This window comes from Pelophylax lessonae, assembly GCF_965119305.1.
Source record: "Pelophylax lessonae genome assembly, chromosome: 2".
In the NCBI taxonomy this organism is placed as follows: Eukaryota; Metazoa; Chordata; class Amphibia; order Anura; family Ranidae; genus Pelophylax; species Pelophylax lessonae.
The window spans coordinates 565,812,611-565,825,614 of record NC_138769.1 but is presented as its reverse complement, the minus strand read 5'-3'; positions in this window follow the sequence as shown (position 1 = coordinate 565,825,614).

Here is a 13,004-nt window from a genome sequence, read left to right as displayed (position 1 = left end):
TGTACTTGTATGATAAAGTACCCTGTCCTCTTTGTATTGCTTCTTTTATGTGAAATCCCTGGGGTTCCTGCTAATCCCTCTGCTTGTATGTTTTATCTATACCAAAATGTTTTGCCTTTTTCTATTTTAAACTGAATGGGTTGTTTTTACGTAATGACCATTTGCAATCACTTAAATTTTCTGACTAAAGTTCCACTTTCAGATATTTTTTCCTTTTCATTTTAAGATTTTTTTAAAAATGCATTTACTAGGGGGTTTACGAAGAAGGGGGCAGGTTGAGGCACAGCCATGTGATCACTAATATTGGTTCCATAGTGATTGCTGCATCTGGGATTCACTGTTGTGGAGGTGTTTTCTACTTGCACGTTTTTGCAGCACTTCCCTAGGAGTGATATATATCACAGGTTGTATGGGACTACCGCATTCATAATTATATGGCCTTAGGCTGGGTTCACATTAGCCACGGCTCAGAGCATGGGTCCGGCGTGTCTGTTCACCGTTTTTCAGTTGTGAATCCGGTCTGAACTTTTTTGCTGAATTCGCACTTGAAACTGACCAGAAGACGCACAGGACCCTTCTGCAGCTGCAGCCGCCCCATAGGTGTGAACCGGATCCATTGAGAGCCAGTCACATCTCCTGTCATGCGAATTGGATGCGGGAAAACCCACATCCAATTTGCCTGAGTTTCTTACCTTATGGTTTTTTATTGTTGTTCTGATTCATTAAGGTTTTTTTCTCCTGATTTGATAATTGCTGAAAACACCACATCAGTTCACAGACCGTTTTCTGATTATTTGATGACTGCTGAAAGCACATACAATATCAGTTTACAGACAGTGGTTATTACTCACAGATAAACTATTGGTGATTTATTTTTTATACACACTTATAGTAACTAGTTTTCCTATCTTCTAGACTATTTCTAGAAGCACATCTGTGTCCCCGTATTCCTTTTGTTTCAGTGTGAAATGTAGCTTAATATTCCACTCGCCGTCATCAAATCACATATCATTTTGAAACGAAGCACACATTAATTTAGTGGATGTGTTGTTGTATTTCAGTACTTTTTAAAAGCCCTAATTGCTTATGTCACATGTTCAGCATGAAGGTGGAAATTATTTGATCCACTTACAAAGAAGCATACACTGGTATCAATGTGACGCAGGTTGCTGACCTATTTTTCTTTTAATTCAATTTTTTGTGCAGCCAGTTGCATTGTGGATTGTGTTTCATTGCAGATCTTTACATGGAAACATAAGGATTGTTATGTAGTGTCACGTTTCCAGAAGTCGGTCACCATTGTACCAGTCAGACCCGGAGCTGAATGAGTTGTATTGGTTGTACTGGCTCAGCGTGACACTGCTGGTCCCCGTGTTCTGGAAAAATCTTACAGCTGAACACAGGGACAGAAACATTCTGAGTATCATGTTATATTTTCTTGCCCTCAAACAAAACACATTTTTTTTTCTTTAAATTAAGTGGTCTTTGTGATCGCAAACACAGATTTGGATTGGACATTGTATCTTGCAGCCACTTCAAGATCTGTTCATTGCTGTCTGAGGTCAGGTGGTGTTGCTACATAGAGGTAATATATGCGGCTATTATTTTTGGTATTGTTTTCTACTACTATTGCAAGGTAAACCTAGTCATAAGAAAGGTTTAGGGTGCATTCACACTTGGAACTTCACCCTGCCTCTGATTACATGAGAGAACCTCAGCGGCAGTTCCCGTGATTGGCCTTAGAGGCAGCATCATTGAAAGCAATGGGAGGCTACCGCCTCCCTCAGCTAATCACGTACTCTCGCAGACAGTCTACATTCAGGGCTGATCACTGTCACTGCATGAGCGATTACCTGCAAGTATTACGGGAACCCTCGCTTGGGTTTTCTCAGTAATCAGCAGCAGGGTGCTTTCGCAAGCGCAAATGTACTCCTAATGCTGGGTACACACGGGAAGTTTTTTCTTCGTTCAACGCAGTGGGCTGAACGAAAAAAAAAACCATACAGGTCGCCGCACTAACACCTTTAATGTTAGTGTGGCATCTCCTCACTGAGTTATTGTGTTCTGACAGGGGGACTAGCACCTCCTCCAGAACACATTCAATGGCTGCGAGCGCTGATCGGATGCTGGGTCTCACAACCGGCTTCTGTTGGATGAGAAGCTGTACACACAGACCAAAAGTAAGCCGGTAACGGCTGAGCCAACTGCTTTGACAGTTTTTGGCCTGTGTGTTCCTAGCTTGAGTTCACTAATTAGATTTTTTTTTTTTCTGTTATGAACAGGTGAAACTAGAACGAAAACTGGCCAGTAATTTATCTTTTCTACTGGTGACTCGACTAGTTAGATCTCCAACATAGTATTTCTGAGCTCTATACATTAAACCCCAAACTCTGGGCAAAAATATTTTTCACATGCAGTGGGTGCTCGTCTTCTCTTTCCTTCATTGACGGACAGAGCTCCTGATTCTTCTTAACCATTGGATTATACTGCCCCCTACAGAAGTAGGTCACTAGGCAGAAAAAAATCTGGACTACGCCTATGGGCAGTCCCAGGGGGTATACACCCACTCTTCGCTATAGGCACTCAGTTTTTCTGCCTAGTCAGGAGTAAGGACCTAGTTTCTTGCTGGGATCTCTGGTCCTGGCGATTTTTTTTTTTTTTTTTTTTCTTTTTAAATGGAATTTTTTCCTATCTTTGTTATTTTGTTCCTGTGAGAAGCTACAATCAACTGCTGGACTGGCTACAGACTGGATAATCTAGATCCAGAGGGTCCCCCCAGTCTGGTCAGCGAGTATGTGCAGACTGCAGCTCCGCGCTAGGTCGGCCGTGACATAGCCCCACTGGACAGGGGCTGGCCTGCAAGTTAAAAGTCTTGCGGGGACGCATACGACCTGGCCTCGGCCTGAGTCTCCGCGTTTCTCCTGGCCGACAGTACACACATTACGATGGAGCGGTGGTCTGTCCGGAGCGGTGCCCACCCTGTTCTTGGTATGATAAGTAGCTGTCCCCCCTCTACTCCTGGAGGGTTGGAGGGTTTTAAGGGTGGACGTGGGCCCATCCCTGGGACTGTGGGACCCCCCCCCCCCCGCGCCTCTTAAAATTTTGGTGGTCACTGTGGGTCTTTCGCCTCCCTTTCCCCCTTACTGGGTGAGGTTATGAGCTGGCTGTGTTGCCACGTGCCCTTAAAGGGGGCTGGTTGGAGTTGATGCTTATCGGGTTTTTCCTGGTGTGCAACGGGGGGTTGAGCAGGGTTCCCTGCCACCCTGGGGGTTTGTGACTGGGGCAGGGATGTCCTCTTGTTGAGAGCTGGGGGAGCAGATAGTTTAGCTTCCGCGGGTATGCGCCTCACGCGGACAATCCGGCCAAAAAAACTTAGGCCGTGGCTTTGTGGCCTACTAGTCGGAAACTACGTCAGGTGGCCCCTATGAGGGTGGCTGAAGCCACTGCCTCCCATTTGGGCATCCGCCCCCCCCTCCGCTGCCTCTGGGTGGCTGGCTCTGCTGGGGCTTGCGTCCAAGCGGCTGGGCACCCACAAAAAGTTAGGCCACAGCCTGCAGGCTTTCTAGGCCATGCGGCCGAAAATGAAAATGCACTAGTGGATGCACTGTGTGTCAGTGCGTGACGCTTTAAAAATGGAAGTTGCGGGTGATTCTGCATGCTGCGCCGTTCCCTTTAGGCACTCACAGGCCCTCCAAAGCGGCGAGGGTGTTCACTTTTCCGCTTACTTTGACAACATTGTCACAAAACAGAGGGGTTGTCCAAAACGCAGTGGTTCCTAAGCGCTTTTTGCTTGCGTTGTTCTTCACGTGAGGATTAACTGCGTTTTTAAAGATGGACGGTCCCACCTGTAGTGGACATGTCGGTTTCCAGGTTAAATAAAGCTACCTTCATTCAGATTGATGTGTCCCTGGCCTTTAAATATCCAGCTGATAGGAGGGTGGAGGCCCTGGCCCGCCATATGTTCGCTGTGGCTGGTGTGGCACTTAGGTCGGTAACTACAATTTCCCTGGAGTAGCAAGGTCTGACTGTGTGGGCTAAAATTTTACGCTGGGACCTGGGGGGAAAACCGCTTCCCCCTGTCTTGCGGAGCTGGTGGATAAGTTGGTTTAGGTGGTACAGTTTATCTGTTATGCCTCTTTTGATGTGGCTTCTTTGATTTTTAGGCTGTCTGTGTCAGCAGTGGTCCTTCGGCGTACTATCTGGCTGAAATATGGTACGGACCAGACTTCTACACTGAACAAAATCATAAACGCAACACTTTTGCCCCCATTTTTCATGAGCTGAACTCAAAGATCTAAGACTTTTTTTCTATATACACAAAAGGTCTATTTCTCTCAAACATTGTTCACAAATCTAAATCTTATCTAAATCTTATTAGTTAGTGAGCACTTCTCCTTTACCGAGATAATCCATCCACCTCACAGGTGCGGTATGTCAAGATGCTGATTAGACAGCATGATTATTGCACAGGGGTGCCTTAGCCTGGCAACAATAAAAGGCCACTCTAAAATGGGCAGTTTTATCACACAGCACAATGCCACAGATGTCGCAAGTTTTGAGGGAGCGTGCAATTGGCATGCTGACCGCAGGAATGAGACAAACAAAAAATAAAAATTCCCAGTTCAATTTGCTAACCAGTTTGTTTACCAACCAAATTAACCTGTCTTAACAGTTTGCGTCAAAACAGCGGTTTAGTTACACGCATGTGTAAGCTGCAGGGCCACTCCATGGCACCCTGTATTACCTGCAGTCCTAACTCTAGTAAATTTATGAGAGTCTTCACAGTGGAAGCACATGCAAGCTAATGGATAGATAGGGGGCAGGTGAGCCTGGAGGTGATCCATCCCTCCTAAAGTTACTTGGGGGCATAATGGAAGCCCGGCCAGTGGTATTACAGCAAAGGCATCCAGTATGTCCACTGTCCATATGTTGACTGCAGGAATGTCCACCAGAGCGGTTACCCATGAATTGAATGTTCATTTCTATACTGTCTCCAAAGGCATTTCAGGGAATTTGGCAGTACATCCAACCGGCCTCACAACCGCAGACCATGTGTAACCACACCAGCCCAGGACCTCCACATCCAGCATCTTCACCTCCAAGATCTTCTGAGACCAGCCACTCGGACAGCTGCTGCAACAATCGATTTGCCTAACTAAAGAATTTCTGCACAAACTGTCAGAAACTGTCTCAGGGAAGCTAATCTGCATGCTCGTTGTCCTCATCAGGGTCTCGACCTGACTGCAGTTTGTCGTCGTAACCGACTTGAGTGGGCAAATGCTCACATTTAATTGCGTCCGGCACTTTAGAGAGGTGTTCTCTTCACGGATGAATCCCGGTTTTCTTAGATCTTTGAGTTCAACTCATGAAAAATTGGGGCAAAAACAAGTGTTGGGTTTATAATTTTGTTCAGTATAGGAAGGCCTTGCCTGGTCTCCCCCTCGTAGGGGATTGCGTGTTTGGAGCTTCCTTGGATGACATCGTTAAGCGTCTCACAGAAGGGAAGAGTACTCCTCTTCCGCAGGCTACCAAGGAAAAGGAGCCCTGTCGTAGGCGTTGGCAATTCTCCTTGGCTCATAAGAGGTTTTTTTCATCCCTCAGGGTCTCAAGACAAGGGATCAAAAGTCAGGGCCTCCAACGGCGGTTCCAAGAGGACCTGGTCTGGCAAGCCATAGACGGGCTTTTCCAGACCTGTGGACAAGGCTGCCTCTACATGAAGGGGCACCCTCAGCCATATCTGGGGTGGGGCGATGTCTTCGCTGGTTTCTGGATCCATGGACCTCCCTGGTATAGGACATGTGGGTCCACAAAGTTATTCGCTCAGGCTATGAGATCGAGTTCAGTCTTATCCTCTGCATAGGTTCTTCCCTTCCAACCTGCAATTGTCCCCAGATTACTTATAGGTATCTTTGGGGTAGTGCAAGACTTTTTCCTTCAAGGGGTGATTGTTCCAGGTTCCGATTTTGGAACGTTTTCAGGGGTTTTTACTCAAACCTCTTTATAGTTCCCAGGAAGGAAGGCAAGATGCATCCAATTCTGGACCTTAAGGCGCTAAACTGCTTGTGTGAGTACAGAAGTTCCATGTGGAGCCCATTCACACGGTAGTGGCGTCCCTACTTCATGGGGATTTCTTCTCTCTTCTATTGACATCAAGGACGCCTACCTGCGCATTCTAATATGTGCCGATCACCAACGCTTCCTCCATTATGCCGTGGGCGAGGAGCATTATAGGTTTGTGACGTGGACCTTTGGTCTCGCCACTGCTCCTCAGGTCTTCACAAAAAGGTTGGCCCCATGCGGGCATTGAGTCAGTGGGGGATCGAAGTACTGGGGTACCTGGACAATCTGCGAGCGGAGTCTCCCACTGCTCTGAGTGACAACTGGAGATTGATCTGCAAACTCTGGGGAAGTTCGGTTGGATTCCGAACCTTTTAGGATTCTGCTTTGCTTCGGTCTACCAAAACTGGACTATCTTGGTCTGACTCTGGACTCGGCCTCAGCCAAATATGTTATTTTGCAATCATAAATAATGCATATATGACATGGTATTTAAACTATATAACATAAAATGAATGCCTTAATGGAAGATTTATGAGACTTTTATGTAAAGTTCTCTCCGCTGAAGGCAAGCAAATATTGGAAAAAAATTCAAGTAACTGTGCTTCTCAATGCAGTTTTCAAACAAGAAATATGCATTTCCGCCACTAGGGGGCACTGCAGGGTAAAGACTGCAATTTAGTTTGATTGTGGGCTGTATCTTGTACCTTCTACAATTGGGTTGTTGTTGGGATACAGTATATGATCATATCTGTCCTCTAGGACCTTAATTGACAGGTCAAAGGGTACATTTGTCTGACAGATGAGCTTAGATTTATAACCTTTAAATGATTCCCATTAACCACTTCAGCCCTGGAAGGTTTTACCACCTTAATGACCAGGCCATTTTTTGCGATTCGGCACTGCGTTATTTTAACGGAAAATTGCGCAGTCGTGCGACACTGTATCCAAATACAATTGATGTCCTTTTTTTCCCCCACAAATAGAGCTTTCTTTTGGTGGTATTTGATCACCGCTGCGATTTTTAGATTTTGCGATAAACGAGCAACAAGTTTGAAAAAACATAATATTTTTTACTTTCTGCTTTAAAACATTCCCAATAAATTTTTTTTTAAAAATTAAATATTTTTATTAGTTTAGGCCAATTTGTATTCTGCTACATATTTTTGGTAAGAAAAAATCCCAAAAAGCGTATTTTAATTGGTTTGCGCAAAAGTTATAGCGTTTACATACTACGGAGTAGATTTTTGGACTTTTTATTATTTTTTTTATTAGTAATGGCGGCAATCAGGGTTTTTTTTTTTTAGCAGGACTGCGTCATTGCGGCGGACCGATCAGACCCCTAACTGACATTTTCGACACTTTTTGGGGACCAGTGACACTAATACAGTAATCAGTGCTAAATAATATGCACTGTTACTGGCAGGGAAGGGGTTAATACTGGGGTTGATTAAAGGGGTTGAATGTATGCCTAATGTGCTTGCTGACTGTGTGTGTGTGGGTGGGTGGGGTTCTGTGACATGCACAGAGAGATCACAGTTTCAGCTTAGCTGAAACTGCTGATCTCTCCCTGCCTGTCTGACAGAAGATCCGCCTGCTTTGTTTACATAAGCAGGCAGGTCTTCTCTTTTTCGAATGATCGCGGCTGGGAAGCGGCAATCGTCGCTGCTTCCGGCCTGCCTCCCACTGTGTCTAAACACAGCGGGAGCGCGGCCAAAACCACTTGCACTCGGTCTCGTAGTACTACGTGACTGTACGCAGTGGAGCCGCCCTGCCGCAGTAAAAAGGTGGCGGGCGGTCAGCAAGTGGTTAATGTTTTCCACCATCACAGCATAATGTTTCTTTATAGTCTGGTCAGTAAATTGGTTTTTCTTTTCCTCCGATCAGTAGTATGGTGAGACTAATATCTAGAGTTTGGAAACAGTCCTTGCTATTCCATTTATAATAAATTAAATAAATTAAATTTGCAAAAGCAAGTTTAGCTTGTTTACTGAATAAGCTGCACTTTTATTTCAAGCATAATACTTTTACATGCACTGCATTTCACGTTCCCAGTGTAACAAAATTGCATTCAATTTGTAAAACTACTCCACACTGAATATTTTTTAAAATTTTCTTTTCCCAAAAATTTCCATTTTTTTTTTTCAGGGGGGTAAAAAATGTTTTTTTTTTTTTTTTCCTCATGGCTCAAGTTTCCTGGAAATTTTACATTTCTGCCAAACCCCACAGCACATCAATGTGAACCTGGCCTAATATATAGCCATGTATATATTTTGGATAGAGAATGGTCTTTTTTTTAAATTTCTTTTTATTTATTTATTCATATTTTTTTTTTTTTTTTTTTTTTTTTACTATTGTCAGTAGATATTTCTTCCCCTCCTGGCCTATAGACACAACAGGACGTGAGAGGTAATATTTTGAGTGTTCAGAAAATCTACTTTTAGACCTCATGCACATGGAGCTTTTTTTCCCCCCAAGTCTGTGATGCACCTCTATGTAACTCTGTGTCTATTCATACATTGCAATTTACGGGCATATTACAAGAGAAGCATTTGCAGGCAGAGAAAGAACCCACCAAAGGCACGTTCTTGAGAGAAGAAAAAATGAGATGACACGTCTGAATGTGCAAAGACTCTAGACACACAGTGTTAAAGGAAAAATAAATGTTATACTCCCCTAGGTTCCCATGTTGCATCTGTTCCCCACTTGCTTCTAAGATTGACAACTAAGTGATCAAAGACCGCCGATTGTTCAGTTCTCAGTCTTCACTGAGCAGAGAGCCGGTGACTGTCAGTCAGTGGCTCTCTGCTCTGCCCCTCCAGTGTGAACTGAAGCGATGGGCTGTTGAGAGGACGGGAGCAGCTGGCTCAGTCTCCCAGCGGCTCACTGAGCGGCTGATAAAGCTGCTAGTCCAGGCATCTGGGTGGTTCCTGACTGTAAAGTTGGGATCTTTCCCGAGCCTGGACAAGCTGAGTGACATCAGCCAACAGCAGGCTAAAATCCGCTGTTGGCTAAAATGGTTCATAGGAGTGCAGAACTAAGTGTTCTCCTGTAACCTAAAGAAGAAGTATAGCCAAAATACTTCTCCTTTAATGCATTCCAGTGGCCAGAATAAATGAATATTTTGGCCAGTATGATGCATGTACTGTACACTCGAATGCTTTACGCACATAAACACAAAATGTACAATACACTTTTTAGAATGTTTTTTTTTCTAAATGCTGTGTTTTCCTGCCATCAGTTCCGGTTTTCAGAGACGCTTTTTTAGACGCTCCGTGTGCATGAGGCCCAGGTGTCACCAGTCCTGGAAGATTTCCCCTCTAATTCTCTTCTTTTGGCAACTCAAAAATTTGATTTTTTTTCACAAAAAATTTGTTTTTAAATATATTGTATCCTTTTATGTCATGAGTTTGTGCTCTGCGAACAATACAACATATTTGACTTCTGCTTCTCAAAAGTTTGTTGTTGAATTATAATATAACCGACATGGCAGGGTCCATCCTATCTGAGCTTTTGCATCTGGAAAATCACAGTTTATCCTTGTCGAATATTCCTGACCTGATTTTTGTCTGTTGGCCTTGCTGTCATGGTGTGCTTCTTCTAGTAGAACGGTTAAGAATGTAGGTTAGTTTAGTGAGGGCCTCTGTGTAAATGGACCGCTTGCATAAGCTTAGTTATGTGATGTGCCGTCCCTTTTTATTCCCTCCTACCCCTAGCTCATTGTGCACTTTCTCTGCTCCTTAATATGACAGCTTCTTCTGTGATGAACAGTGGGAGATCAGACTGTGGCTGCTGCACACTGCAGACAAAGCCTGAAGTTTGCTGATGGGAAGGTATGGACATAATACATTGCAGGCAGGTTTTGTGTTCAAATGACATCTTCTACATAAAGTTATCAGCATAAACATTTGAGATCATTACGGTATTAGGTGTTTAGTTTTATATGCTGTTTTATTTAGTCTGTGGTTGCCTTTTAAAAAGTCAGAAAGTAATTGAAGATTTTATTAAAAAAACACACCAATTTTACACAAAATTTTAAAATTTTACACACCAATTTTGTTTCACTATAACTTTTGTACTTGCAATCTTTTTGTTGAAGAGTTGTCTAGTAGAAAAAACCCATGGCATCGGCAGAATAGACTGTTTTAATCACATGATTGTATAACTCTTTGCTTGAGGTTGTTAATGCATGTTAGTTATGTGTATATTTATAAAAGCTGTGAAAAACCTGTGCCATATATTGTGTCACTGCAGCAAACTTGTGATAACTGTAAATGGGAGACTGTTCTGACAGTTCACTTTGTAGAAAAAGTAATATATATATATATATATATATATATATATATATATATATATATATATATATTCTCTCTCTCTCTCTCTCTCTCTCGCGCTCATTTATATTTTTATTTATTTATATATATATATATATATATATATATATATATATATAATGTGTGTATGTGTGTGTTTTTTTTATATATATGGTATGTGTGTGTGTGTATGTATGTATATGTGTGTGTATATATATATATATATATATATATATATATATATATATATATATATATATATATATAATATTTATATACTATTTATATTCTCTATCTCTCTCTCGCGCTCATTTATATTTTTATATATATGCGAGAGATAGAGGATGTATATATATATATATATATATATATATATATATATATATATATATATATATATAATCTATAGTGTATGTGTGTGTTTTTTATATATATGGTATGTGTATGTATGTATGTATATGTATGTGTGTGTGTGTGTGTGTGTGTGTGTGTGTGTGTGTGTGTGTATATGTATATATATATATATATATATATATATATATATATATATATATATATATATATATATATATACAGACCAAAAGTTTGGACACACCTTCTCATTCAAAGAGTTTTCTTTATTTTCATGACTATGGAAATTGTAGAGTCACACTTCAAGAGGTAGTCACCTGAAATGGTCTTCCAACAGTCTTGAAGGAGTTCCCAGAGATGCTTAGCACTTGTTGGCCCTTTTGCCTTCACTCTGCGGTCCAGCTCACCCCAAACCATCTCGATTGGGTTCAGGTCCGGTGACTGTGGAGGCCAGGTCATCTGGCGCAGCACCCCATCACTCTCCTTCTTGGTCAAATAGCCCTTACACAGCCTGGAGGTGTTTGGGGTCATTGTCCTGTTGAAAAATAAATGATGGTCCAACTAAACGCAAGCCGGATGGAATAGCATGCTGCTGCAAGATGCTGTGGTAGCCATGCTGGTTCAGTATGCCTTCAATTTTGAATAAATCCCCAACAGTGTCACCAGCAAAGCACCCCCACACCATCACACCACCTCCTCCATGCTTCACGGTGGGAACCGGGCATGTAGAGTCCATCCATTCACCTTTTCTGCGTCGCACAAAGACACAGTGGTTGGAACCAAAGATCTCAAATTTGGACTCCTCAGACCAAAGCACAGATTTCCACTGGTCTAATGTCCATTCCTTGTGTTCTTTAGCCCAAACAAGTCTCTTCTGCTTGTTGCCTTTCTTTAGCAGTGGTTTCCTAGCAGATATTCTACCATGAAGGCCTGATTCACACAGTTTCTTAACAGTTGTACTAGAGATGTGTCTGCTGCTAGAACTCCGTGTGATATTGACCTGGTCTCTAATCTGAGCTGCTGTTAGCCTATATATATATATATATATATATATATATATATATATATATATATATATATATATGCGAGAGATAGTGTGTGTGTGTGTGTGTATGTATATGTATGTATATGTGTGTGTATATATATATATATATATATATAATATATGTGTGTGTGTGTGTGTATATATATTTTCTATGAATCAAAGTTGACAAATGTAGTCAAGACAGTTGCTGTCACCACTAAAGTAGATAATATACCATAGGGTCATTGTAACCTTCACCGGTTTTCTTCAGCAAAAAGTAAGTCTTCACATGGTTCATGTGTCTTAAAGGCAAAACTTTTTTTCGTTTTGGATAGAGTAAGGGAGGGTTATAACCCCTGTCATGTATTTTTTTTGCCTTCTATATCCCATTGGGGAAATTTCTCTGTCCCTCAGCCAAACAGGAAGCGAGAGGGAATCCCTGGTTGACACTAAAACGAGTGCTCCCACTGGAAAATTTCCCCTCTTTCCGGTTTTGAGATCAGCCCAAAATTTTAGATTTTTATTTAGGCCGCGTTCACACCTGAGCGATATTCAACTTGTAAAACGTTCAGCTCTGAAGATCCAAAACGCCCAACAAGCAAAATTCCATTCATTTCAATGGCCCCTGTTCACATGTGAGCTTTCTGTCGCCTGAAGCAAGATGCCTGTCGCTCAAAGTACATGAGCTTCTTTTTGGCAGATTACAAGCGTTTTTGACATTATAGACTTCAATAGAAACGTCGGACTTGCACAGAAAAACGGTCAAATAGCAGCTCTTCACCCCCAATTTCCTGTCCCTCTCCTCCCCCTAGTGCTTTCTATTGGCTAAACAAAAATACCTGAAGCTGTAAAATACTTATAAAACACTTCTAAAATGCTTTAAATAAAAAGAATAAAACAATGCCTGAAAAACGCCAGTAAATTGATACGTTCAGGTGTGAATGGAGCCTTACTTTCACTTTCGATGATGATGGTAAACAATACAAATCAAGAGGGTGAATCTCCCTAATGGGGACACAGACAGCTTTAAAAACTGACAGGGGTTCTATTCCCTCTCCACCCTGTCTAAAACTGAAAATAAAGATTTGCCTTTAGTGACACTTTACCCCTTTTGCCCTGATGACACCCTGTGAGGAATGGTAGACATTTTGTTTTGCTTTCTAGTGTCCGGCTAAATCTAAAGGTAACTCCAATTTCTTGGGGAAAAAAGTAGCAAATTAAAAAAATCAAAATATAGCATATACAGTTACCAGACAGGA